The 21831-nt window shown below is 34.6% G+C and overlaps 1 long non-coding RNA gene across 2 annotated transcripts; it reads right to left on the bottom strand.

Annotated features, from left to right (window-relative positions):
* Window positions 1-8412: 8412 nt before the first annotated feature.
* On the bottom strand, window positions 8413-9227 carry LOC135721484 (uncharacterized). 2 transcript variants are annotated; one of them, XR_010521498.1, is made up of 3 exons: window positions 9078-9227; window positions 8838-8929; window positions 8413-8618 (listed from the first exon to the last, which is right to left on the bottom strand). It is a non-coding gene; the product is annotated as an uncharacterized lncRNA (long non-coding RNA). The 2 variants fall into 2 exon arrangements; XR_012335910.1 differs by having other exon boundaries at window positions 8862-8929.
* Between the last annotated feature and the right edge of the window lie 12604 nt (window positions 9228-21831).

Below are 21831 nucleotides of genomic sequence, written 5' to 3'. Positions count from 1 at the left end.
AGACTTTATATGAGCATATCTTCCCTCATACACACTGCTCAAGGACATTTTTGAGGGACAACTCCTTTAGCAATGATAACCGAAACGACTTTGCCCTTATTTTTTTAACTACTGCCCTTCATCCACCCCACCCATTCAAAAAAGCCTTTATGGTGGTTCATCGGAAGCATCCATCCATCCATATGACAATCCGAGCAGTTCCCAATGGATAGGATCAAAGTTCCATCTAGTTGAGGTGCTGTTTACACGACAATGTTTACAACTGAAAATGGGGAAAGTTTAAACCGATTTGGCTGTTTGCTTACACAACAATGTTTTGGGGTTCTGATAACACAAACTTTTGTTTTACTCATTCACCACCAGCCTTTTTTTAATAAAGTTGCCCCCCCATAATTTTTCTTCTTAAATCTACACTCACCTAAAGGATTATTAGGAACACCATACAAATACTGTGTTTGACCACCTTTCGCCTTTAGAACTGCCTTAATTATGTGGCATTGATTCAACAAGGTGCTGAAAGCATTCTTTAGAAATGTTGGCCCATATTGATAGGATAGCATCTTGCAGTTGACGGAGATTTGTGGGATGCACATCCAGGGCATGAAGCTCCCGTTCCACCACATCCCAAAGATGCTCTATTAGGTGGAGATCTGGTGACTGTGGGGGCCATTTTAGTACAGTGAACTCATTGTCATGTTCAAGAAACCAATTTGAAATGATTCAAGCTTTGTGACATGGTGCATTATCCTGCTGGAAGTAGCCATCAGAGGATGAGCACATGGTGGTCATAAAGGGATGGACATGGTCAGAAACAATGCTCAGGGAGGCTGTGGCATTTAAACGATGCCCAATTGGGACTAAGGGGCCTAAAGTGTGCCAAGAAAACATCCCTCACACCATTACACCACCACCAACAGCCTGCACAGTGGTAACAAGGCATGATGGATCCATGTTCTCATTCTGTTTACGCCAAATTCTGACTCTCCATCTGAATGTCTCAACAGAAATCGAGACTCATCAGACCAGGCAACATTTTTCCAGTCTTCAACTGTCCAATTTTGGGGAGCTCGTGCAAATTGTAACCTCTTTTTCCTATTTGTAGTGGAGATGAGTGGTACCCAATGGGGTCTTCTGCTGTTGTAGCCCATCCGCCTGAGGGTTGTGCGTGTTGTGGCTTCACAAATGCTTTGCTGCATACCTCGGTTGTAACGAGTGGTTATTTCAGTCAAAGTTGCTCTTCTATGAGCTTGAATCAGTCGGCCCATTCTCCTCTGACCTCTAGCATCAACATTTTCGCCCACAGGACTGCCGCATACTGGATGTTTTTCCTTTTTCACACCATTCTTAATAAACCCTAGAAATGGTTGTGCGTGAAAATCCCAGTAACTGAGCAGATTGTGAAATACTCAGACTGGCCCGTCTGGCACCAACAACCATGCCGCGCTCAAAATTGCTTAAATCATCTTTTTTTCCCAATTCTGACATTCAGTTTGGAGTTCAGGAGATTGTCTTGACCAGGACCACACCACTAAATGCATTGAAGCAACTGTCATGTGATTGGTTGATTTGATCATTGCATTAATGAGAAATTGAACAGGTGTTCCTAATAATCCTTTAGGTGAGTGTATAAACATACAAATATATCATATGAAAGAACAGACCCTCTGCTTTCAAACAAACAAACAAAACAGGGGGAAAATTTTCCATCCATCTTCATTTGTTCTCTTTTTATCACTTCTCAAATATGGGTAGGTTTCTTCAAAAATTCCAAATTTTGAACAAAAAGGTAAAATAATTGCATTTTTGTTAAGGAATTTTGTTAGAGATCAGATTCAGAATGATGATCTAAACATACATGGAGTTTAAAATTAATAAAATTTAATCATGCTACTCCAGCAAAGTTTACAAAATTTTGCCGCTTTATCGGAGGGGTTTGCTTTTAGTAATAAACATACCTCATTGTCTGTCGTCAAAACTGCTTGATGCTTTCGGCATCTTGATTGTTTGTATTTATCGCTCTGTAAAAGAATGTGTATGTGCGAATGCATGTAGTATTTCTTAGAGGTGGGCAAATGATTAATCGCAAACTAAATAAAAGGTTTTTGCAAAAAAGTACAGTTTTGCATAATATGTGTGTGTGTGCGGTGTGTAATGTATTAGGTCTGTCAAAATTTACGTAAATCCATTTTAACGACACTCATTTTATTAACGTGTGATTAACGCAACGCACAATTTCTGTTTGACCCTAGGTCTAGCACGTTGTTGGATAAATTGAGACGCAGCCTTAGTAAATAGTGTCCATCCACTTGCGCGTCTGAGATTTTGGTTTTGGTTTAAAAAAAACGTGCAGGAATTAAAAAATAAAGTTTGGGACCTGCTTGATGTTTACAGTGTTATTAAGAGCAACAAGACTCGAGAACTTTATTTATATTTTTATATATTCTATATTCTATATAAATACAATTTTCCCCCTTAAATGTATACATGTATGTTTGTGTATTTAAATATACATAAAAATTACACGCACATAAATAATGCAAAACACATATTTTGTATGCAATTAATCGCGATTAATCATTTGCCCAGCACTAGTTTCTTTACAAAGTAACACTGCCATCTACTGGCCTGGCACAATTAATACAGCAGCTTTGGTCGTGTAGATCCGTATAAAGATCTTTATAAACACAGATTTGACAGCGTTGTCGTGCGTTCATTGAATTTTTCAAAATTGCAAATGAAAACACTTCAGTTTTTTACTGTCATTACGTAGTCTTACTATGGAAGTAAAATGGATGCGAAATTTAAGTTATGCTGTACAAATCTCAGCCTAATTTATGCTTCAAATCAGGCCGTCAGACTGATCTCTCGATATGGGTAAAACATGTATTAGGGTCGCTCAGACGGTTCAGGTTTGAACAAAAATGCATGACTCAGAACAGGTCCCTTTATGCTACGCTGTCAAGGCCTTGTGCCAAGAATCAGCACATTCCCGTAGCCGTTTCATTCTCCCTCTCTTTCTCAGGAGATATGATGGAGGACTGCTGGCGGCTCATTAACTTAATTTGATTTTCCGACCCTCAGATGAACACAAGACTTGCTCGCTTTGAGAAACAATCACATCTGTCGCCGCCAACTCACAAGCGCCTCATCGCCATCAGCGATGCCAGAGAACTTTCGAGACGCATCAAACCTGTTTTGCAAATGACAAGCACGAAAATCGAATTTCCATCACATTACAGGTAAACAGCATAATCGTAATTCCTATTTGGCCCCATGCAAATAAATCTTCAACTACAGCAGGTCTTTAAACTAAATTTGACTGACAGAAAACAAGTTTTACGCTAATCTCTGCCTTTAGCAACATGTGCCCTTTAGTGATGAAAGGCTTTAATAACAGAAAAACAACATTCCTTATTCTCTTAACATTGACTTGTTTAAACCCATGACTGGAAATTCTGGCACTCCTGAGATTTCGAAGGTGTTCGTGTGCGGTGTGAGCTGACCGACCTCTCACAGCCGACTGGAGTTTACTTCATACCATCTGGAGTGAAAAATGCAACCATCTTCACATGTGCATGCTACACATACTTGGAGTTCAAGCATAAAAGTCTTTTCAAAAAATCAACAAACCATTTAAAGACACCATTTTGGTTTCCTCCCACAGGGGGGGCTCAGCAGATTGCCAAGGGGGCCTCAAGATGACTTAAAATTAAAAAAAATTGGACAAAACAAGAATTTAAATAAATTAACACAAGCAAAAATCTAGATGTTTCTTATTTTTTGGCAACTTTAGTAGTGAATATACATCTGTCTGGTCATTGCAAGCTCTAAACAGCTGTACATTTTATTTGGAAAAAATTTAGTAAGTGGGGGGCCTTCAAATATTGTTGTGGGCAACTAGGGGGCCTTGAAGTGAAAAAGGTTGGGAACCACTTGCTTACCCACATGAAAAACTGTAGTACAGTATATGTTAATATTTACTAAAGTAAGCTGTAGTAAAATTCCTAGAAACTATGGTGTTTTTGAATCTTACTATAGTATACTACAGTATTTACTAGAGTTTATCAATTTACTTTTTTACTAAGTTGTCTCCGACAATATGTTTTTCCGGTGGCGGCTACTGTAGCTTCTCTATGCGTTTCAAAAGCGAGGGGTGAGCAGTGGACTGAGCTGTTGGTTGCAATTCACAACCTCACCACTAGATGCTGCTAAAATTTACACACTGCACCTTTAATACTACATAATACTATAGTATAAATCAACTGAGTGTAGTAATTACTATACTATACTATACTACAGCATACTACAATATACTATAGTAAATATTGAAGTAAAACTGTACTTACTGCAGTTTATAACTTTACAATAGGTATTACTAAAGATTACTATTAATACTATTTAATTACTATAATTTACTACAGTAAATACTAAAATTAACTATGTTAAATAGTAGCCTACAGTTTATCGATTCACACAGTTAATACTACAGAACACTATACTATACATTAAAAAGTGTAGTAATTACTGTAATATATTATATTTACTATAGTAATTTGTAGATGTATACTACAGTATTTACTGCAATTTATCAGTTCACTATAGTTAATGCTAAAGAATACTATAGCATACTTTAAATAACTATAAAATACTACAGTATATTACAGTTTACTATAGTTAATATTAAAGTATACTACAGTATTTACTGCAGTTTATCAGTTCACTATAGTTATTACTAAAGGATACTATAGCATACATTAAATTAATATAAGATGCTACAGCATATTACAGTTTACTATAGTAAATATTGAAGTATACAGTATTTACTGCAGTTTACTAGTTATTACTAAAGGATACTATAGTACATTAAATTGCTATACTTTACTATATGTTACTGGTGTATACTATATACTAAAATTTACTATGGTATTTAGTAGGCTACAGTTCATGAATTCACACAGTCAATATGTAATACTATAGTATACTATAGTATACAGTATACATTAACAAGTGTAGTAATTATTATATGTACTAAAGTATATTACATTTTACTATAGTAAATATTGAAGTATACAGCATTTACTGCAGTTTATCATTTTACTATAGTTATTACTAAAGATTCAAATACTATAGCATACATTAAATTACTATACAATACTACAGTATATTACAGCTTACTATAGTAAATAATAAAATGCATTATGGTATTTAGTAGTTTATTATTAACAGTTTCATACTATGTAACACTATAGTATACATTAACAAAGTGTAGTGTAATATACTACAAATGACTATAGTAAATACTAAAGTATACTACAGTATTTTGTCACGTCGGTATTGAACAAAATAAACAAAGTCCAATACGTCTATAAACAAAAGCATTTATGGACACACCAAATTATTTGTGTCATATTACAGTTTACTATAATAAATATTGAAGTATACAGTATTTACTGCCGTTTATCAATTTATTACTAAAGGATACTATAGCATACATTAAATTACTATACTTTACTAAAGGGAACTAGCGTTTACTACAGTAAATACTCAAATTTACTACAAAATACTACAGTATATTACAGTTTACTATAATAAATATTGAAGTATACAGTATTTACTGCTGTTTATCAATTTATTACTAAAGGATACTATAGCATACATTAAATTACTATACTTTACTAAAGGGAACTAGCGTTTACTACAGTAAATACTCAAATTTACTATAAAATACTACAGTATATTACAGTTTACTATAATAAATATTGAAGTATACAGTATTTACTGCTGTTTATCAGTTTACTATAAAAAATATTGAAGTATACAGTATTTACTGCAGTTTATCAGTTCACTACAGTTATTACTAAAGAATACTATAGCATACATTAAATTAATATAAAATAAGATACTACAGTATATTACAGTTTACTATAGTAAATATTGAAGTATACAGTATTTAATGCTGTTTATCAATTTATTACTAAAGGATACTATAGCATACATTAAATTACTATACTTTACTACAGGTAACTAGCGTTTACTACAGTAAATACTAAAAATTTACTATAAAATACTACAGTATATTACAGTTTACTATAATAAATATTGAAGTATACAGTATTTACTGCTGTTTATCAATTTATTACTAAAGGATACTATAGCATACATTAAATTACTATACTTTACTAAAGGGAACTAGCGTTTACTACAGTAAATACTCAAATTTACTATAAAATACTACAGTATATTACAGTTTACTATAATAAATATTGAAGTATACAGTATTTACTGCTGTTTATCAGTTTACTATAAAAAATATTGAAGTATACAGTATTTACTGCAGTTTATCAGTTCACTACAGTTATTACTAAAGAATACTATAGCATACATTAAATTAATATAAAATAAGATACTACAGTATATTACAGTTTACTATAGTAAATATTGAAGTATACAGTATTTAATGCTGTTTATCAATTTATTACTAAAGGATACTATAGCATACATTAAATTACTATACTTTACTACAGGTAACTAGCGTTTACTACAGTAAATACTAAAAATTTACTATAAAATACTACAGTATATTACAGTTTACTATAATAAATATTGAAGTATACAGTATTTACTGCCGTTTATCAATTTATTACTAAAGGATACTATAGCATACATTAAATTACTATACTTTACTAAAGGGAACTAGCGTTTACTACAGTAAATACTCAAATTTACTATAAAATACTACAGTATATTACAGTTTACTATAATAAATATTGAAGTATACAGTATTTACTGCTGTTTATCAGTTTACTATAAAAAATATTGAAGTATACAGTATTTACTGCAGTTTATCAGTTCACTACAGTTATTACTAAAGAATACTATAGCATACATTAAATTAATATAAAATAAGATACTACAGTATATTACAGTTTACTATAGTAAATATTGAAGTATACAGTATTTAATGCTGTTTATCAATTTATTACTAAAGGATACTATAGCATACATTAAATTACTATACTTTACTACAGGTAACTAGCGTTTACTACAGTAAATACTAAAAATTTACTATAAAATACTACAGTATATTACAGTTTACTATAATAAATATTGAAGTATACAGTATTTACTGCCGTTTATCAATTTATTACTAAAGGATACTATAGCATACATTAAATTACTATACTTTACTAATGGGAACTAGCGTTTACTACAGTAAATACTCAAATTTACTATAAAATACTACAGTATATTACAGTTTACTATAATAAATATTGAAGTATACAGTATTTACTGCTGTTTATCAATTTATTACTAAAGGATACTATAGCATACATTAAATTACTATACTTTACTAAAGGGAACTAGCGTTTACTACAGTAAATACTCAAATTTACTATAAAATACTACAGTATATTACAGTTTACTATAATAAATATTGAAGTATACAGTATTTACTGCTGTTTATCAGTTTACTATAAAAAATATTGAAGTATACAGTATTTACTGCAGTTTATCAGTTCACTACAGTTATTACTAAAGAATACTATAGCATACATTAAATTAATATAAAATAAGATACTACAGTATATTACAGTTTACTATAGTAAATATTGAAGTATACAGTATTTACTGCTGTTTATCAATTTATTACTAAAGGATACTATAGCATACATTAAATTACTATACTTTACTACAGGTAACTAGCGTTTACTACAGTAAATACTAAAAATTTACTATAAAATACTACAGTATATTACAGTTTACTATAATAAATATTGAAGTATACAGTATTTACTGCAGTTTATCAATTTATTACTAAAGGATACTATAGCATACATTAAATTACTATACTTTACTACAGGTTACTAGCGTTTACTACAGTAAATACTCAAATTAACTATGGTATTTAGTAGCCTACAGTTCATGAATTCACACAGTTCATACTATAGTAGTATAACATATAATGAATACTATATGTAATACCATAGTACACATTAACGTGTAGTAATAATTATATGTACTTGAGTATATAACAATTAACTATAGCAAATATTGAAGTGTACAGTATTTACTGAAGTTTATCAATTTACTACAGTTATAAATATGTAATACTATCGCATACATTAAATTACCATACATATATAATACTACAGTACAATACAGTTTACTATAGTAAATATTACTAATTATTATGCTATTCAGTAGTTTATCATTAACAGCTCATGCTATGTAACACTATAGTATACATTAACAAAATGTAGTAATTACTACAGTATACTACACATTACTATAGTAAATACTAAAGTAACTAGTTTTTTGTCACGTGGGTATTGAACCAAATAAAGTCCAATATATCCATAAACAAATGCATTTATGGACACACCAAATGATTTGTCTCATTTATGTCCTTGCAAACCAAATAAGTTCACACAGCACTCTTCTCCCACAGTCAGGACTTTTATATTTTCTGTGTAAAAAGCTGCTGTCAGTTTAATTCGTGCGGAGCAGTGGGTGGCAGCAGCTCCAGGGGTTTTCAGTTCAGCAGGGGACCCAGAAAACCCCTCTCTGTCCTGAGGCACACCCTCCTCCCATCCCAAAGCCTTTGTTCTTATCGCTGCCTTAATTATGGTGAAAAGGAAAGAGTATTTAATATCAATAGTCTTTGCAGTGTGGAACAGAACAGATATACAGTATGACAGGGGGGCATGAAAGAGAAAGAGGGAGAATTTTAAGAGGATGTAATTTGCATATGTTAGGCGATGCCGATAGTAAAAAAATATATAATACACTGCATAACATATCATTCATTTTGCATACAGTATGCAGAGGATACATACTGTGGTGTTATTTTGCTCGGTCACCTGCTTTGTCCATGTGTTGGCAGGTGTATATTTGTGTCACAAAATTGCCACAAGCCTGTTTCACTCCCCTGCAACACACACACATACAGCGCAGTGCTAAGGGAAAGAGAGCTGAACAGTGACATTTTCCGAAGGCTAAAATCATTGTCATACTAAGCATTTTTGTGAAATTTATGTCACATGCACACACACACAAGGAGAGAGAGAGCTCTTCACCTGAGGGTAATTCACAAACAGACCCACAACCTCCTCCCCTCTCGACATGCATGGCACACACGCACACGTTTTGGGGTCCTAACCTGCCTCCATCAACACACATTAAGCCCAGCGCGTGTGTTTCGAACCCAGACAGATAAACCGGATGGGGCCGCCTCTGTAGACACACATGATAATAAATGTACATCGGATTGACCGTCTCTCCCTCTGAGTGCATCCTCAAACAATATAACACATTAGGAGCATATAACAAGTGTCCCTTTGTGAAACTGAAGTGTGGAAATTGTCAACAGACCTTTATTTATCCTTGGCGAAACATACAGTTGTGGTTGAAAGTTAGAAAATGTACAAACCACTTTCGTTAAAGTGATGTTTAGCATTTTGTTCGTGGAAAATGGTGACGAGTCAAACAAACATTATTTAACACGTTTTACTCGAGAATTGCGATGAACAAACAAGCGAAGTACAAACAAACAAGTGGATGTTTAAACTTTTGTTTGCAAATTGTGGTGATGCATCAAACTAAAAGCAAACAGATATTTTGTGTTTTCTTCGTGAATTTGACGTATAAACAAACGAAGTACAAACAAATATTGTTCAAGTGGATGTTTAACCTTTTGTTCGCAAATTGTGGTGAGGGAGTCAAACAAGAAGGAAAAGGTTATTTAACAGACATTTTGTGTTTTTTTTTTTCGTGAATTTTTGACATACAAACAAACAAATTAAAAAACAAACATTTTTAAAGTGGATGTTCAACCTCTGGTTTGAAATTTATCCGTCAAACAAAAAGGAAACGTTTTACAAACATTATTTAACAGATATTTTGCGTTCTCTTTGTGAATTTTTGATGTACAAACAAAAAAATTACAAACAAATATTGTTAAAGTGGATGTTCAACCTTTTGTTTGCAAATTGTGGTAAGGGCGTCAAACAAAAAGCTTAAGTTTTACAAAGTTATTTAACAGATATTTCGTGGTTTTATTCGTGAATTATTGACGTAGAAACAAACAAATTAAAAAACAAACATTGTTAAAGTGGATGTTCAACCTCTGGTTTGAAATTTGTGGTTATCTGTCAAACAAAAAGGAAACGTTTTACAAACATTATTTAACAGATATTTTGTGTTTTCTTTGTGAATTTTTGATGTACAAACAAACAAATTACAAACAAACATTGTTAAAGTGGATGTTCAACCTTTTGTTTGCAAATTGTGGTAAGGGCGTCAAACAAAAAGCTTAAGTTTTACAAAGTTATTTAACAGATATTTCGTGGTTTTATTCGTGAATTATTGACGTACAAACAAACAAATTAAAAAACAAACATTGTTAAAGTGGGTGTTCAACCTCTGGTTTGAAATTTGTGGTTATGCGTCAAACAAAAAGGAAACGTTTTACAAACTTTATTTAACAGATATTTCGTGTTTTGTTCATGAATTTTGACCTACAACCAAACAAAGTAAACAAACAAACAGTGTTAAAATGGATGTTTAACCTTTTGTTCGGAAATTGTGGTGAGGCATCAAACAAAAAGCAAATGTTTTACTAATGTTATTTAACAGATATTTTGTGTTTTCTTTGTGAATTTTTGACGTTCAAAAAAGTACAAACAAACATTGTTAAAGTGGATGTTCAACCTTTTGTTTGCAAATTGTGGTATGGGTGTCAAACAAAAAGCAAACCTTATTTAACAGATATTTTGTGTTTTGTTTGTAAAATTTGACCTACAACCAAACAAAGTACAAACAAACATTGTTAAAGTGGATGCTTAACCTTTTGTATGCAAATTGTGGTGATGCATCAAACTAAAAGCAAACTTTATTTAACAGATATTTTGTGTTTTGTTTGTGATTTCTGACTTACAACCAAACACAGTACAAACAAACATTGTGGTTGTTTAACCTTTTGTTCGGAAATTGTGGTGAGGCATCAAACAAAAAGCAAACATTTTACAAACGTTATTTAACAGATATTTCAGGTTTTGTTCGTGAATTTTGACCTACAACCAAACAAAATAAACAAACAAACATTGTTAAAGTGGATGTTTAATCTTTTGTTTGCAAATTGTGTTCATGCGTTAAACAAAAAGCAAAATTATATTTAACAAACGTTATTTAACAGATATTTCATGATTGTTGGTGAATTTTGAACTACAACCAAAAAAGTACAAACATCGTTTTAGAATTTTGTTTGCAAACTGAGGTAATAATTTTACAAACTACTAACCTGACAAAACAAATGAGGACGTATGGCTTTAAGACGAATGGCACACTTTGTAAAGCATCTGCTATATGCCTACATGACAATTTTTTTGGTGGGGGGGGGGCATTTTTCCTTTATTTAATAGTATGTAAGGAGAGGACAGGAAAGTACATGGTGGAGAGAGGGGTACGGGATCGGCAAAGGACCTCGAGCTAGAATTCGAACTTTGGTCGCCAAACACGTCTGAACCATATGTCGGCGCACTGCCCACTACATCATTGCCCCCACGAAATGACAAACATTCTTAACAGAAATCATTTGCTTTGTTTGCGACAGCAGTGGGAAAATGCTGAAATATGCTGTGATATAAGTGGACTGGTCTACACAAACTGCACCTCCTGAAGTTCATCGATTCAGAGTCAGTCAAGCGAAGAAACATCGGTATAGACGCACACACACATACGGTTGTTTTGATGTTGTCTGTCACTCACGCTTCATCAATCAGCATCTGTAAGTCTTGTTTGAAGTAGAAATAACATGAAAGGTTTTCATATAGCAGAATTGGGGGGATTTCTGGTTGATGTAAGTACAGCGAAACACTAACGCAGGGAGTATCAGCTCTATTGTGTGAAGACACGTTTCGAAAGCTATTTTATTTTACTGAACCCCAAAACAAGCTGTCAAATTTGCTCTATACTGTATGTTTATTATTATTATTATTTTTTAATATCGTGTAAACAATTACAAACTGAAACAGGAAGTGCCCTGACATATAATGCAAACGCACTTTCGGCGGCCCAAGTTCGTATTCCGGCTCGAGGTCCTTTGCCGATCCCATACCATACCTATCCCTCCACCCTATATTTTCTTGTCGTCTCCATACATACATCAAATAAAGGCAAAAATGGCCCCAAAAATTATTTTTGTGCCTCACCTTATTGCATATGCATTTGTCGAAAAATGTGCACAGCTGGATCGGGGTTTGAAAATAATAGTCATTAGACAAAAAAAGCATTGTTGACAAAATATTAACTTTGTACATCTATCAAATACTACAACAACACAAGCACTATGATAAAAACCGTCACAGCATGACACGTGGTGGAGATATATCTGAACTTTAACTTGTTGACACAACTGAATAAATTTGACTGGGTGATGCATTAAAATTCATAACGTGTATCATTTTACAAACTGCAGGCGGTGTATCAAGACTCTGGTGGCCATACATCATCTACCAGCCCACGATGCAGTCATACGCAGAAAAATCCTGACATATACAATAAAGTACAGTAGTTGACCTGGGGCAGATGTCTACACGTTGACCTTTATTGCCCAGATACTAGATTATCACTGACCTAATTCAGGTACTGACTCACATCACCTGACATTAACATTACACACCATTAAACAAACACATGACTCGTACAGACCGGCAGAAACACAAAATAACATCCAAGTCTGATTTATAGTCGTCTACGCACATTAATCCAAAACAGGAGACGTTATTTTACTACCTATGAAATGACTTAACCTTTAAATTTTGCATAATGTAAGTCTTTGCTGTCACATCACATCTAGATGCATGAGATTAACATGACATCCATATGTTGAATGATGCTATCAACACACTAAAGCAGAGCAGTTAATTACCATCATGTCATATTTCAACTACATACAGTGAGCGAGCGAGCGAGAGAGAGAGAGAGAGAGAGAGATAGAGAGCCAGAGGCAGATAAGAAGATTCATCAGTTTGATCTGATTTAATATGGCTGGGCTACAAGCTCATCTAATTGTAGTAAAGTTGGTCTGACAAATGAATCTGGTTTGTGTTACAAATGTCTTAAGGGTGTAAGAGTCACACTTCATAGCTCTATTGATCCTAATGGGTGACATTCACATACCTCGTCAGAAAAATTTTCAAAATTTGTACTCCAGCTATCACTGGGACCTATAAAAAGGTCCTGATATGTAGAGTTTTCTCGTCAATTAAGAAAAAAACATTTCCCTGCCAATGACGCTTTCATGACGAGTTTTTACGGTGAGTTGTAATTTCACTAATATCCACTGGATGGCCCAATTTATAAAAAGACTGAAGCAAAAACTGATTTAATTAATTTTAAACTCCATGTATATTTTGATAGTCCTGAATCTGATCACTAACAAAAGTCCTTTACAAAAATGCAATTATTTCAGCTTTTTGCTAAAAATTTTGTCTTTTTTGAAGAAACCTTCACATATTTAAGAGTAGGGCTGGGTATCGATTCAGATGTTCCAGATCGATTCGATTTCGATTCACAAGCTGTCAAATCGATTCGATTCCGATTCTCGATTAAATTTTCGATTCTGGTTCTCGGGTAGGTTTTTATAGTCGATTCTCGATTCAACTCAATGAATATAGATTTAATACAAATACTATATTAATAAAAAAAGAACAGTGAACAGCAGTTTACAAGTGGGTAATTTGAAATTAAAAGCCACAACACTAACGTTGAAGAAGACTAGTAATTAGATTAAAGTTAATCTTACGTCCAATGTTTGTGGAAATAAATATGAAAAAAAAAAATCGATTCTGCTCTTTGAGAATCGATTTTTATTAGACCACGTTTTAAAAAACGATTAATCGGGAAATCGATTTTTTTGCCCAGCCCTATTTAAGAGGTTATAAAAAGATAACAAATGAATATAGGATGAAACCTTTTTGTTTGTTTGTTTGTTTGTTTGAAAGCAGAGGGTCTGTTCTTTTATTTGATATATTTGTATGTTTATATATTTATAGAAGAAAATTTAGTAAAACTTTTGTGAAAATAAAACAAAATACTGGCGGTCAACTTTACACTCTTATACCGAGCCCCTAAGGTGACATTGGAGTAAAAAAATCTAAAGTTTAGTTTCATGTGCTCATGTGAAACTTTCGTGTGCTAACGCAAAACCTTCATGTGCAGAATTTTTTGTAAAAGTTTAGTTTCGCGTGCTCACGTGAAAATATCGCGAGCGCACTTGAAAGCGAAAGTTTCGCGTGCCCACGCGATGCTTTCGCGTGCCCACGCGATGCTTTCGCGTGCGCACGTGATAGTTTCACGTGCACATGCGAAACTAAACTTTATTTAAATTTGGCTCCATGTCCCCTTAGGGGCTCCGAACTCTCCCAAAAAAGTCACCCAAAAAAAAGACAAAAAGAAATCATCATTTACTCACTTTTATATTGACACTTATTCATTCACCCTTATACTGTTTCAAACAGATTTGACTTTTTTCCTCCTGTGGAACACAAAAAGAAATGTTAGGCAAAATTAAAAGCCTCGGCCCCCATTTACTTTCAATGTAAAAACTTCTCTTGTCTTGCAAAACATGTTCTGGGTGGATAGGAAAGTAGGTTTGCATTGCAAATGTTACGTATTACATTTCTGCATGGTACATCAAGCAAAGAACAGCAAGGAAATCTTCTCATGTGACCTCTTTAAATAATACGAAAGGTCCCAGCGAGTAATTTTCGATTTAAAAGACATTTAATAATTGTCCATACACAACTCAGACATCTAGGCTAAAACAAGACAAAATTTGGGCTGTCAGTGAAGATTTTTGCCTAACCTTAGCACAAAAATAAATGAAACCAAACACCTTGTAATCACTGTTGACTTTGAATATCAAAGAATCTGCAAGTTATTTGGGCAAAATCGACATGTAACCTAATTCAAGTTTATTTTGGCTGAAATTGGGTTACTCATAGACAGACTATATCAGGTCTAGTTAAGACGGTGAAATGATGGCTATTTCTTGACGGGTTGATCCAGTGTGTAAATTGAGGGGGGGACCTCTTCTAAGCATTGAGGGACCCCCTATAAAGTACAAAAACTATACATTAGGGCGGTCCCCAGATTTTATTAAAATGAAAATACTTTAAAAATATAAAATGTCCCAATTTCACAATAAACTAATCTGAAAGATTTCTGTCTGAAATAAATGTAAACTCTCAAGTGCCCCTCACGCTGTTTTCTGGAGAAATTGATTAGTTTAGGATTGGTTTAGGAGCTTTTAAAAATTCTATTTAAACAGTTTTTTCGCTCTAACTTGAGGGGTAAAAATGGTTAGGGTTTAATCTTTAGTCTTTAATTCAGGATCACATCTTACTCTGTGAAATCACAGCGACCCTATTATGTTGGGGGGGACTTAGCTAGGGGACCCCCATAATCTTTGACATAATTCAAACACTGGGTTTATCTTGTTAGACTTGCTAGTTTCATGATAGTAAGTGCATGTGTAACAATTCTGCATGTGTTATGTTCTGCCCATACCCTTAACACCCAAAGGAAGCACATTAAACAGCATAAATGAGTAGCCTACATACACTATCCTGATTTAAACCTTAAACATACATTTTTGTGTTTTAGTTGCACTGGTTAAGTTTCATATTACACATGTTGTTTAGATTAGATTTTCTACGAGCGCACACAAAGACATACAATCTTGTATTTATATCCTTGGAGAGCAACGAAACCTGCCGACATTCACATTCGTACATGTTGCAATCAAGGGCAAGATGTAGAGGTTACGGACCACTACACGCGTGCCTCGAATATATTTTATATCTTTAAAGAGGTCAACTAGAAGATAAAATATCATTCCAGAAGCATCCTCGGGTTTCTATGATGCAGTCAAGGTTAACTTGGAGGTTGTGGAGGTTTTCAGCTCTCAATTATTAGAGAATAGCGCTTTAAAGAATAGCAAGGGTACTAAGATACTAAGAGTTTCAGACTGGACTCCTACTCAATAAAAAAAGGCTACTGAAACTTCAAAAGTTCTCATTTGATCTTGATGAAAAATAAAAGAGTTTCACATCTAAGAAAACCATCAGGTGTACCAAACACTATATCTCATGGCAATTCGTACGTATTTTGGTACGCATAGGTGTCTTATTCGTAGTAAATCGTACAACCACATTCGTACATTTTTGTACGTTTCATTTTTTCCCCCGTGACGTTAGAGGTGGGGCTTTGTTTTTTGTGACAATCGTATGTTTTTGTAGAATTAACTTTGTACAAATTTATACAAATTAGCCAACTCATAAAATACGTACAAATTCATGTGAGATCAGGCTGGTTGTACCGTACATAGGGTTAGGGGCAGTACACAGGGCGGGGTTTCGTTATTGTTTTTATGATAATCGTATGTTTTTGTAGAATTTACTTTGTACAAATTCATATAAATTAGCCAACTCATAAAACACGTACAAATTCTCGAGAGATCAGGCTGGTTGTACCGTACACAGGGTTAGAGGTGGGGTTTCGTTATTGTTTTTATGATAATCGTATGTTTTTGTAGAATTCACTTCGTATAAATTCAAACAAATTAGCCAACTCGTAAAACACGTACTAAATCTCGTGAGATCAGGCTGGTTGGGTTAGGGGCGGTATACAAGGCGGGTTTCATTATTGTTTTTATGATACTCGTATGTTTTTGTAGAATTCACTTCGTACAAATTCATATAAATTAGCCAACTCATAAAACACGTACAAATTCTTGTGAGATCAGGCTGGTTGTACCATACACCGGGTTAGGGGCGGGGTTTCGTTATTGTTTTTATGATAATTGTATGTTTTTGAAGAATTAATTTCGTACAAATGCATATAATTTAGCCAACTCGTAAAACACGTACAAATTTTTGTGAGATCAGGCTGGATGTACCGTACACAGGTTTAGTGGCGGGATACTGTTATTGTTTTTATGATAATAAAGTTTTTGTAGAATTCACTTAGTACGAATTTATACAAATTAGCCAACCTCGTAAAATATGTACGAATTCTTGTGAGATCAGGCTGGTTGTACCGTACATAGGGTTAGAGGTGGGGTTTCGTTATTGTTTTTATGATAATTGTATGTTTTTGAAGAATTCACTTCGTTCAAATGCATATAATTTAGCCAACTCATAAAACAGGTACAAATTTTCATGAGATCAGTCTGGATGTACCGTACACAGGGTTAGAGGCGGTGTATCGTTATTGTTTTTACGATAATAACGTTTTTGTAGAATTCTCTTTGTATGAATTCAAACAAATTAGCCAACTCGTAAAATTATGTACAAATTCTCGTGAGATCAGGCTGGTTGTACCATACACAGGGTTTTTGTACAATTCACTTTGTATGAATTCAAATAAATTAGCCAACTCGTAAAACACGTACGAATTCTTTTGAAATCAGGCTGGTTATACCTTCTGTTTTAACCCCAATTTACACACATCATATTAAGATAAACTCATATAAACACATTCTTTGGAGGAAATAAGCATTCATAAAATTTTTATACTTTATCGTAAAGAAATACAAAAACGTGGCAATGCTAATTTTATGTTATACTGTATGTTTCACGCTTCAAAAATTAGCTGAAGTGTAAAAATCGTTTAATATAAATTGCTGTAAAGTTGATACTTTTATAAATCATTTTATTGATAAACGAATTACTAGCTATTAATTTATTGATGTAATGTCATTTTATATAATTTCTTTGATTATAAATTGCTCAAGATTGTAAATTGCTCAATATATAACCTATCGTGAAGCTATGTATATTATTAATTATTGTATGTTATCTTGTAACAATTTATTGGTGATTTTTTTTTCATCTAAACTCCACTAAATCCCAAACTTTTGTCACGATAATGGACGTCAGGTATATCGAATTTATTTGTGTTGGGTTTGGTGATTTGGTTTTTATTTTCTCCTGAGGTTCAGGAAGCGGAGAGCTTGCCTATATTGATCGTCTTCAAGGGCAGGATGGGTCAGAAATCGTCTGGCTCCCCAATCGATGTCATCCCTTTCAAGGGGATGAGATTCGATAAACATCTTTTCTTCAAAATCCGAACCCTCCTGCCCTCTATCAACAAAATGATAGGCGGATTGAATTGTAAAAGGTATTTTTAACTCGAATTAGTGATGAACAGTAATTCTTATATCACCATATCATAAACGTAGCGTACATTTGCCTCGACTTTCCATGTATTTTTTGTTTATTACCTGTGTGATTTCTAAACTATTCGACTTTAGGAAAACGGAAGAAAAATTTGGTTAATTTTGTTTGCACAGGTGATTCTTTGTCCATTCACTCTCTGAATATTTGTTTGGTGACATACAGTACAAGGAAACAGGTGTGTACACAATGAGAATGTGTCTCCGCACTGACAGTTTAACAAAAGCAGAGCTAAAGAATTTCAAACGCCGTTTAGGAAACAGGAATGTTTACCTTTACAAAGCAATCCCACGTGATTACAAGACTTCAGCCGTCGCTTGTTTCCAAATAAGACAATCTTCAGTATAAAGCACAAGGCGAAAAGGTAATGATTCCAATAATGACAAATTGGCTCGATCACGGTAATTGCTACAAATTGCTGCGAAAAGTAAATCAAGTCACATAGGAGTCCACAAACGCTCACGATCCAATTATTTTCGGTCTCAGAAGAACATATCGGTTCTCATTTCTCTAATTGTCAGTCTTGTGTTGTGCAGTGTTGCATTGTGGGAGTTGTTAGGAGACAGGTGAAAAGCTCTCGGTGGGATCCGGTGAATGGCGCGGCAACCGAGAGAAACTTCCAGAAAACAGAGCACACAACAAACAGGGGTCAAGGACAGATGACCTGAACGTAATAGCAAAGAAGAGAGAGAGACTTTTTAATTAGGCTGGTTTAGGGTCACATCCACCAGACGTCAATTAGAAATGTTTGTCAGAGATAACAGGTGCTAAGTGCAGCTCTTCAATATGGTGACTGACAGAAATTCGACAAATAACTAGGCTGAACATCTATAATCTTTAATTTTTAAAGATTACACATAATAGCGAGATTATTGTTGAGATTGGCCGAAGGTGGTGAATAGGTTACAAACCTGGTGTTTTGATAGCATTGATGCATTGGAATCGTCTGTACCTTTAATGCTGCGTTCACACCAGCCACGGTAGAGGCGTCAAGCGCGAGTGATTTCAATTTTAAGTGAATTACAAATGTGATTTCAATTTTATGTGAAGACGCAGTAACGCACGTCTGAAGGTCTTGCAGCGCGATTGAGGCGTTTAGCATGGCGCAGTAGACGCCATGGCGCAAATTGAACGTTGCTGCGGGAAATGCGCGAGTTGAAACATTTGAACTTTGGCGGAAAAACGCACAGGGTTACCCAATCAGGAGCTTGCTCTAGTAGTGACGTGATTACAGGAAGCGAGCGGAGTCGCAGAAGCCTCTCACGTGATGGGAATTTCCGCGTTAATGTCTCGATGACTAGAATTTCACCCGAGGCTTTCACGCGCGAATGAAGGGAGTAAACTCAAAATGTTCAAGCGGCAAACTAGACGCCGCAAACTCGTCTGGTGTAAACTCACAGTTAGACTGTCTATGTGTCATAATGCCGTATTTCCACAGCCAAAAACGTGGGTGAGTAAATGCAGACAATTAAAATTTTGGGTGGAAACAGCACATGACTCCTCACCGGAATTGTACGGAGCTGCTGACCTTGGACGCAGATCCTGCTCGGAGTCGTCTGCACTCTGGGATGTTTCCTGCTTACCTCAATAATGTGTTAAAGCGGCAACACTTTATTAAGCCTCAATTTACCGACTAGTCAGACTAAGCAACACAAACAGATCACTCATCTTCTAACTTTTAACATCAGCACCTTATTTTTATCACACAAGTGTAAGACATCACAATGTTTCCCCTCGCGGGTCATTGATGACCTTGCCCAATATGGACGCGACCTTTGCCTTACTGTGCCCATTTAAAGCGTCTGGGGACGGCTGTCCCCGCAGCATCCTGTTTGTCTATGTGTTCGAGATCCTCAGGCGCTCTCATCACGGCCCTGTCTGTAGAAATAACTCCATTACGCTCCTCGTCACTGAACGCGCTCCAAACTCCCTGCGACAGCCAACCGTTCCCGCATCAAAGCTGACCCAACGGCTCAAGTCAAGCAAAACTGCCTGATCCACACAAAATACCCACAAAACATGCCCTTCAAATCTAAGTCAGGCTATTTGTTCGAAAAGCAAACAATAAAATGCCAACAATTCACTACTCTGACAAAAGTGGTACTTTTACTTTATACCATATTAAAGGGCACATATTATGCCTATTTTAAAAAGATGTTATGACCAGTGTTGGGGAAAGATACGTTTAAAAGTAATGCATTACAGTATTAAGTTATTCCCCAAAAAAGTAACTAATTGCGTTACTTAGTTACTTTCATGGAAAGTAATGCTTACATTACTTTTAAGTTACTTTTTCTTACTTGGAAGCTGAGGCTTGATCTCTTTCAGGCCTTGCAGGTGTTTGTATGATCACAAAAATGTCAAGCTCTGGCCTGCCATCTCTGTTTCTGAATCAAACTGTTCCCGCTCAGGCGCACAGAGTGTGTAATTCTACATTAATATGTTCAGTTTAATTCAGTACATTATTTTAATTTATTTTTAAATTAAATTAATTAAACTGAAAAGTAACTCGCATTTCTTTTTAAAAAAAGTAACTCAAATATTAACAACATAAACAAGTGGCGTCCGTGGTCTACACGTAACTTCGGGTAAACTCCGCTAAGAATAAATACAACAAAGTACTTTAAACAGAGTTTATTTATATAACAAGCAAAAAAACAACAACACGTAGATTACCTAGAAAACCAAAACATTTGATATTTTCGACGAGGTATTTGTTCAAGAGTTCAGTTTAGCAAATAGTCAGACCATTTAAAAACTGAAACCGGAAGTAAAGTTCGGACCAGACGCTTATTGCGTCACCTCACGTGCGTCCGAAGAAATGGTCTACAAAGTTATGCATTACTTTACTTGTTACATCAGAAAAGTAATATTATTTCATAATGCGCATTACTTGTAATGCGTTACCCCCAACACTTAAGTTTATAAGTTTCGGATGTGTCTAGAATGTGCCTGTGAACAAAATTCAGTTCAAAAACCCCCAAAGATAATTTATTTTAGCATGTCCAAAACGCCCCTATTTGGGTGGGAGCAAAAACGAGCTATTTTCGTGTGTGTACCTTTAAATGCAAATTAGCTACTGCTCTCTTGCTCTCTTACCAAAAGAGACAGTAACTGCTTTCGATTTAAATAGATCCGATTTCGCGGAGAAGCGCTGAGAAAATAGCGGTCAGCGTACAACTTGCTGAGAGCAGAAACTATGGTAATACAGGATAGTCAGTCAGTGGCCATGGGCGGGGCTTTAGCAGTGTGACATCACATTGCTAAGAGAATCAAAACGGCATGCCTAATGAGACTGCTGGTGTTTTTGTTCACACACTGCCAACACACATTTATGTCCGAACATCTTATAAAAGTGGATTTTGTATAATAGGTGCCCTTTAATGGTGTATTTACATATACTGGACCACAAAACCAGTTTCTCAATTTTCTCAATATTTACATTCCAGATTTTCAAATAGTTATATCTCGGCCAAATATTGTTCTATCCTAACAAAACACATCAAAAATGGAAAGCTTATTTATTTAGCTTTCAGAATTAAAAAAATACCCTTATGACTGATTTTGTGGTCCAGATTCCCAATTGGCAGAT

The sequence above is a fragment of the Paramisgurnus dabryanus genome, chromosome 24 (genome assembly GCF_030506205.2).
Source record: "Paramisgurnus dabryanus chromosome 24, PD_genome_1.1, whole genome shotgun sequence".
NCBI lineage: Eukaryota > Metazoa > Chordata > Actinopteri > Cypriniformes > Cobitidae > Paramisgurnus > Paramisgurnus dabryanus.
Note: the sequence above shows the minus strand (reverse complement) of the source record. Positions and strands in the feature narration are given on the sequence as shown.